Below are 6,840 nucleotides of genomic sequence, written 5' to 3' on the forward strand. Positions count from 1 at the left end.
AATCTACATATTGCTTTTGGTAGGATAGCTTTTTTTACTATATTGATCCTACTGATTCATGAGCATGGGAGATCTTTCCATCTTCTGATACCTTCTTCAATTTCTTTCTTCAAAGACTTAATGATTTTATCATAAAAATTTTTCACTTACTTGATTAGAGTTACCCCAAAATATTTGGTGCTATTGAGAAGGGTTTGTTTCCCTGGTATCTTTATCATCTCATTTGCCATATATATGAAGGCTACTGGCATTGTTGAATTGATCTTGTATCCAGCCACTTTGCTAAAAGTGTTTATCACAGATATGAGTTCCCTGGTGGAATTTTTAGGGTCATTTATGTATAGTATTATATTATCTGCCACTATTGATACTTTGATTTCCTCCTTCCGATTTGTAACCCTTTAATCCTATTGCTCTAGCTAATAGTTCTAGTAGTATATTGAATAGATATATAGAGAGTGGACAACCTTGTCTATTTCTGATTTTAATGAAATTGCTGTGAGTTTCTCTCCATTTAATTTGATGTTGGCTATCAGCTTGCTATATATTGCATTTATTATGTCTAGGTATGTGCCTTGATCTCTACAAGACATTTAACATGAAGGTGCATTGAATTTTGCCAAAGGCTTTTTCAGCATCTAATGAGATGATCATGTAATTTTTTTTCTTTCAGGTTTTTTATTTGGTGGATTATGTTAATGGATTTTCATATATTGAACAGTCCCTGCATCCTTCTGATGAACATTGTGAATAATGTTTTTGATATGTTTTTGGATTCAGTTTGTTAAATTTTTATTGACTATTTTGCAGCCATGTTCTTAAGTGAAGTTGGTTTGTAATGTTCATTCTTTGTCATTGTGTGATTTGAATATCAGAGTAAGTGTGACCTCATAAAATAAATTAAGCAATGTTTCTTGTGTTTTTATTTTGTGAAATAATTTGAGGAGTGTTGCCATTAACTCTTCTATAGAAAAGTAGTAGAATTTTACACACACACACACAAAAAAATGGGACTTTGGGCTATTTTTGGTTGGTAGACTTTTAATGACTACTTCTATTTCACTAGGGATTATAGATTTAATTAATTTCTTTATCTGATCTTGTAATCATTTTCATTGAATCATAGATACTCTTTAATTTCATTCTTTATTTCTGTCTTGACCCATGTTTCATCCAGTAGAAAAGTGTTCATTTTCCATGAGTTTGTAAGCTCTCCTATTGCTGTTGTTATTGATATTCATCATTAATTCATGATAATCTGATAGGATGTAGGGATTTATTTCAATGTTCTTTTACCCATTGCAACTAGTTTTGCATAAGGTATGTGATCTATTTTGTAGAAAGTTACATAATGTACAGAAAAAAAGGTATATTTTTTGTGTGCTTGGGTAAAATGTTCTGTAAATATCTGTAAGGTCCACTTTGTTTACAATGTATGTTAGGTCCAGTATTTCTCATTAGTTTTCATCTAGATGACTTGCCCATTGGTGTTTATGGGGTATTGATGATTCTCACTATCAATGTGTGAAGGTCCGTATGTGGTTTAAACTATAGTAGTATTTCCCTTACAAACTTAGGTGTAATTGTGTTTGGGACGTAGATGTTAAAAATTGCAGTATCATTTGGTGCATTTTTCCTATAATGAGTATGTTGTGTTCTTCCCCATCTCTTTTGATTAGTTTTGGTTTGAAGTCTATTTTGTTAGATATTAAAATAGCTACACCAGATGCTGGAGCCACTGTTGCCAATCTTAGACTATGCCACCGTGTGCCAGACTCTGTTCTTTGTACACTAGCAGCCCCCAAAATTTCAAAGTCCAAGATGGCAACCTTCACTGAGTAGCTCATTGTGAGTCTTCCTATGGAAGAATAAGCCCCTCCAGAATTAGGTTTACAGGTGCTGAAGTCAGTGCTGTTGGCATGGCTTGTGACATTGGCATCTTAATGAAGGCTATGACAGATGACATTGCCCTTGTTGATATGATGAAAGACATATCAACTGAAGGGAGAGATGATGGATCTACAGCATGGCAGCTTTTCATTAGAACACCAAAAATTATCTCTGTCAGAGATTAGAGTGTGACTGCAAACTCGAAGCTGGCTGTCAGTAAGAGGGAGAGAGCTGACTCAATTTGGTCAGCAAAATGGAATCATCAAGTTCACAATTCCCAATGTTATGAAGTACAGTTGAAAGTGCAAGCTACTGTGTTTCAAACACAGTGGATATCTTGACTTACATGTCTTGGAAAATAATGTGGTTTTCAAAAACAAAACTGAGTTAGTGGAAGTGGCTGGATTCTGGATTCAGCTTGGTTACATTATCTGGTGGGAGAAAGACTTGGGATTCAACCACTAAGCTGTTGTGGATGGGTCCTAAGGGAGCACAGAGACTCCAGTGTGATCATGGGGAGTGGCATTAATATTGCCAGCAACTCCCTAAAGAATCTTAACCTAAAACTGAGCACTGACACAGACAACGACTTATGGAAAAAGGTTCACAAGCAGGTAGTTGACATTGCCAATGATACAATCAAACTGAAAGGTTATCCTTGGGCCACTCACCTCTCTGTGACAGATTTGGTGGAAAGCATAATGAAGTATCTTAGGCAGGTTAATCCCATTTCCACCATGATTAGGGATCTCTATGGAATCAATGATGATGTCTTCTTCAGTGTCCCTTTTCTCTTAGGACAAAATGGAATCTCAGGTATTGTGAAGATGACTCTTGACTCTTGAAGAGGAGGACCAATTGAATTATTTTTTTCTGCCTAGCTAATTTTATCTAATTTGATGGTCTCTAGATTCCTCTAATTTTATGGGTAGTAAGACTGTTAAAGGCAGAATAAGTGTCAATCACTGTGTACACATACAATTTCATAAACTGTTCACCCACTGTCATGTTTAGACTGTTTTTATATGTTTTCTTTTTACCTCTACTAATATATTTTATTTTTTTAATTTTTATTAGATATTTTCTTCATTTACATTTCAAATGCAATCCCTGTTCCTAGTTTCCTCTCTGAAAGTCCCCTATACCCTCCCGCCACCCTGCTCCACAACCCACCCCCTCCTGCTTCCTAGGCCTGGCATTCCCCTGTACTAGGGCACATAATCTTTGCAAGACCAAGGGCCTCTCCTCCCATTGATGGCCAACTAGGCCATCCTCTGCTACATATACAACTAGAGACACAAGAATTGGGTCTATTGTGAATTATCATGCAATGTACATGGAAGTTGAGTTATCACATTGAGGTAACAGTTTTTCTTTGCAATACCTACACAGAATAAAACTTGATGAATCTTATGGTAATTCTAGTACTGAGTTTTTAAGAACCACATCTTTTGCCACAATTGTTGCATTAATTTGCAACATCAATAATACTGTATAATAATTTATTACACATTGTTAGTAATAATCTTTCATCTTTTGATCATAGTCATTTCAACAGATGTGAGTGAATATCTTAATATGGCTTTATTTGCATTTTGTAGAATTCCTTTTTATATGCCTTTAACATTTGTATGTCTGCTTAGGAACAATGTCTATTCAGGTATTTCATCCCTATTTAACAGATTTGGACTTCTTGCTTTGTTCTTTATGCTATTGAGTTTTAAAACTTCCTTATGTATTTTGAATACTAACCACTTGCTAGATGCATAATGTAAGTACACTTAGCCGGGCGTGGTAGCGCATGCCTTTAATCTCAACACTTGGGAGGCAGAGGTGGGCAGATTTCTGAGTTCAAGGCCAGCCTGGTCTACATAGTGAGTTCCAGGACAACCAAGGCTATACAGAGAAACCCTGTCTCGAAAAACCAAAATAAATAAATAAATAAATATAGATAAATAAATAAAATAAAGATAACAAATAAAAATACTTTATTCTATTTTACCTTCTTGGTTCCTTGCTATTCTGTGCAAAACCCTTTTGATTTGATATAATCTGGCTTGTCGATTTTTGCTTTTGTTACCTGTGCTTTTAGTGGTATACCCAAGAAATCATTGTTAATAACAATTCCTATATTTTCTTCTTAGAGTTTCTTCAAGGTCTTATACTAAATCCTTTAATTTTTGTAGCTTTTTGAAAATTATACAAAAGGTCCTATTTTAGGAGTTTTTGCATTTCCCCAAGACTAATAAGATGAAACTATCTTTTAGCCATTTTACATTTTAAAACATTTTTTCAAAGATCTGTTGATCATAAATTAATGGGATTATTTCTGAGTTTTTTTATACTGTTCATTAGTCTGTATCTCTTTTATAAACTATAATTATATTTCATTATTTTGTCTTATATTACAGTTTAAAATCAGGAAATGTGATACCAACCCCTTTATTTTTCTTTCTCAAAACTGACTTTACTATTGTAAACCTTTTGTTGCTCTATTTTTATTCTTGGGATTATTTTGTTTGGATTTTGTGAAGAATTTCACTGGACTTACATTAAACTTATTGATAGTTTGGGATAGTATATTAATTATCTGTCTTATTGCAGATACAAGACAAAAGGGAGTTTTGAGAGAAAAAATTATTATATTTTACATTTATTTTTTTTCTTAAATATTTTTCAAATTTTTATTAGATATTTCCTTCATTTACATTTGAAATGCTATCCTGAAAGTCCCCTAAACCCTCCCCCTGCCCTGGTCCCCTACACACCCACTCCCACTTCTTGGCCCTGGCATTCCCCTGTACTGGGGCATATAAAGTTTACAAGACCAAGGGGCCTCTCTTCCCAATGATGGCCGACTAGGTCATCTTCTGCTACATAGGCAGCTAGAGACATGAACTCTGGGGATACTGGTTAGTTCATATTGTTGTTCCACCTATAGGGTTGCAGACCCCTTCAGCTCCTTGACTACTTTCTCTAGCTCTCCCATTGTGGGGGCCCTGTTTTCCATCCAAGAGATGATTGTGAGCATCCACTTCTGTATTTGCCAGGCACTGGCATAGCCTCACAAGGGACAGCTATATCAGGGTCCTTTCAGCAAAATGTTGCTGGCATGTGCAATAGTGTCTGCATTTGGTGGCTGATTATGGATGGATCCCCAGGTGGGGCAGTCTCTGGATGGTCCATCCTTTCTGTTCACCTGCAAACTTTGTCTCTATAACTCCTTCCATGAGTGTTTTCCCCTATGTTAAGGAGGAATGAAGTATCCACATTTTGGTCTTCCGCCTTCTTGATTTTCTTGTGTTTTGCAAACTGGATCTTGGGTATTCTAAGTTTCTGGACTAATATCCACTTATCATTGAGTGCATATCATGTGAGGTCTTTTGTGATTATCTCACTCAGGATGATATCCTCCAGATACATCCATTTGCCTAAGAATTTCATAAATTCATAGTTCTTAATAGCTGAGTATTACACCATTGTGTAAATGTCACACATTTTCTGTATCCATTCCTCTGTTGAAGGGCATCTGGGTTATTTCCAGCTTCTGGTTATTATAATTAAGGCTGCTATGAACATAGTGGAGCATGTGTCTTTATTACCTTCTGTTTTTATTTTGCGGAATAGTTTGAGGCGAGTTGGAATTAGGTCTTTTTTGAAGGTCTGATAGAACTCTGCACTAAACCCATCTGGTCCTGGGCTTTTTTTTTTTTTTTTTGTTGGGAGACTATTAATGACTGCTTCTATTTCTTTAGGAGAAATGGGACTGTTTAGATCATTAATCTGATTCTGATTTAACTTAGGCTCCTGGTATCTGTCTAGGAAGTTGTCCATTTCATCCAGGTTTTCCAGTTTTGTTGAGTATAGCCTTTTGTAGTAGGATCTGATGATTTTTGGATTTCCTCGGGTTCTGTTTTTATGTCTCCTTTTTCATTTCTGATTTTTAAAATTTGGATACTGTTCCTGTGCCCTCTAGTTAGTCTGGCTAAGCATTTATCTATCTTGTTGATTTTCTCAAAGAACCAGCTCCTGGTTTGGTTGATTCTTTGAATGGTTGTTTTTGTTTCCACTTGGTTGATTTCTGCCCTAAGTTTTATTATTTCCTGCTGTCTACCCCTCTTGGGTGAATTTGTTTCCTTTTGTTCTAGAGCTTCTATGTGTGCTGTCAGGGTGCTAGTGTATGTGCTCTAAAGTTTCTTTTTGGAGGCACTCAGAGCTATGAGTTTTCCTCTTAGGACTGCTTTCATTGTGTCCCATAAGTTTGGGTATGTTGTGGCTTCATTTTCATTAAACTCTAAAAAGTCTTTAATTTCTTTCTTTATTTCTTCCTTGATCAAGTTATCATTGAGTAGAGTGTTGTTCAGCTTCCCCGTGAATGTTGGCTTTCTATTATTTATGTTGCTATTGAAGCTCAGCCTTAGTCTGTGGTGATCTGATAGGATGCATGGGTTGGTTTCAATATTTTTGTATCTGTTGAGGCCTGTTTTGTGACCAATTATATGGTCAATTTTAGAGGAGGTACCATGAGGTGCTGAGAAGAAGGTATATCCTTTTATTTTAGGATAAAATGTTCTGTAGATGTCTGTTAAATCCATTTGTTTCATAACTTCTGTTAGTTTACATGTGTCTCTGTTTAGTTTCTGTTTCCAGGATCTGTCCATTGGTAAGAGTGGGGTGTTGAAATCTCCCACTATTATTGTGTGAGGTGCAATGTGTGCTTTAAGCTTTACTAGTTTCTTTAATCAATGTGGCTGCCCTTGCATTTGGAGCATAGATAGTCAAAATTGAGAGATCCTCTTGGTAGATTTTAACTTTGATGAGTATGAAGTGCCCCTCCTTGTCTTTTTTGATAACTTTGGGCTGGAAGTCAATTTTATTCTATATTAGAATGGCTACTCCAGCTTGATTCTTTGGACCATTTGCTTGGAAAATTGTTTTCCAGCCTTTCAC

At 35.8% G+C, this 6,840-nt stretch overlaps 1 pseudogene; it reads left to right on the forward strand.

The window, feature by feature from the left end:
• The first annotated feature begins 812 nt into the window (after positions 1-812).
• LOC110314465 lies at positions 813-2,735 on the forward strand (annotated as a pseudogene).
• Positions 2,736-6,840: the final 4,105 nt, after the last annotated feature.

This window comes from Mus pahari, chromosome X (assembly GCF_900095145.1).
Source record: "Mus pahari chromosome X, PAHARI_EIJ_v1.1, whole genome shotgun sequence".
Taxonomy (NCBI): Eukaryota; Metazoa; Chordata; class Mammalia; order Rodentia; family Muridae; genus Mus; species Mus pahari.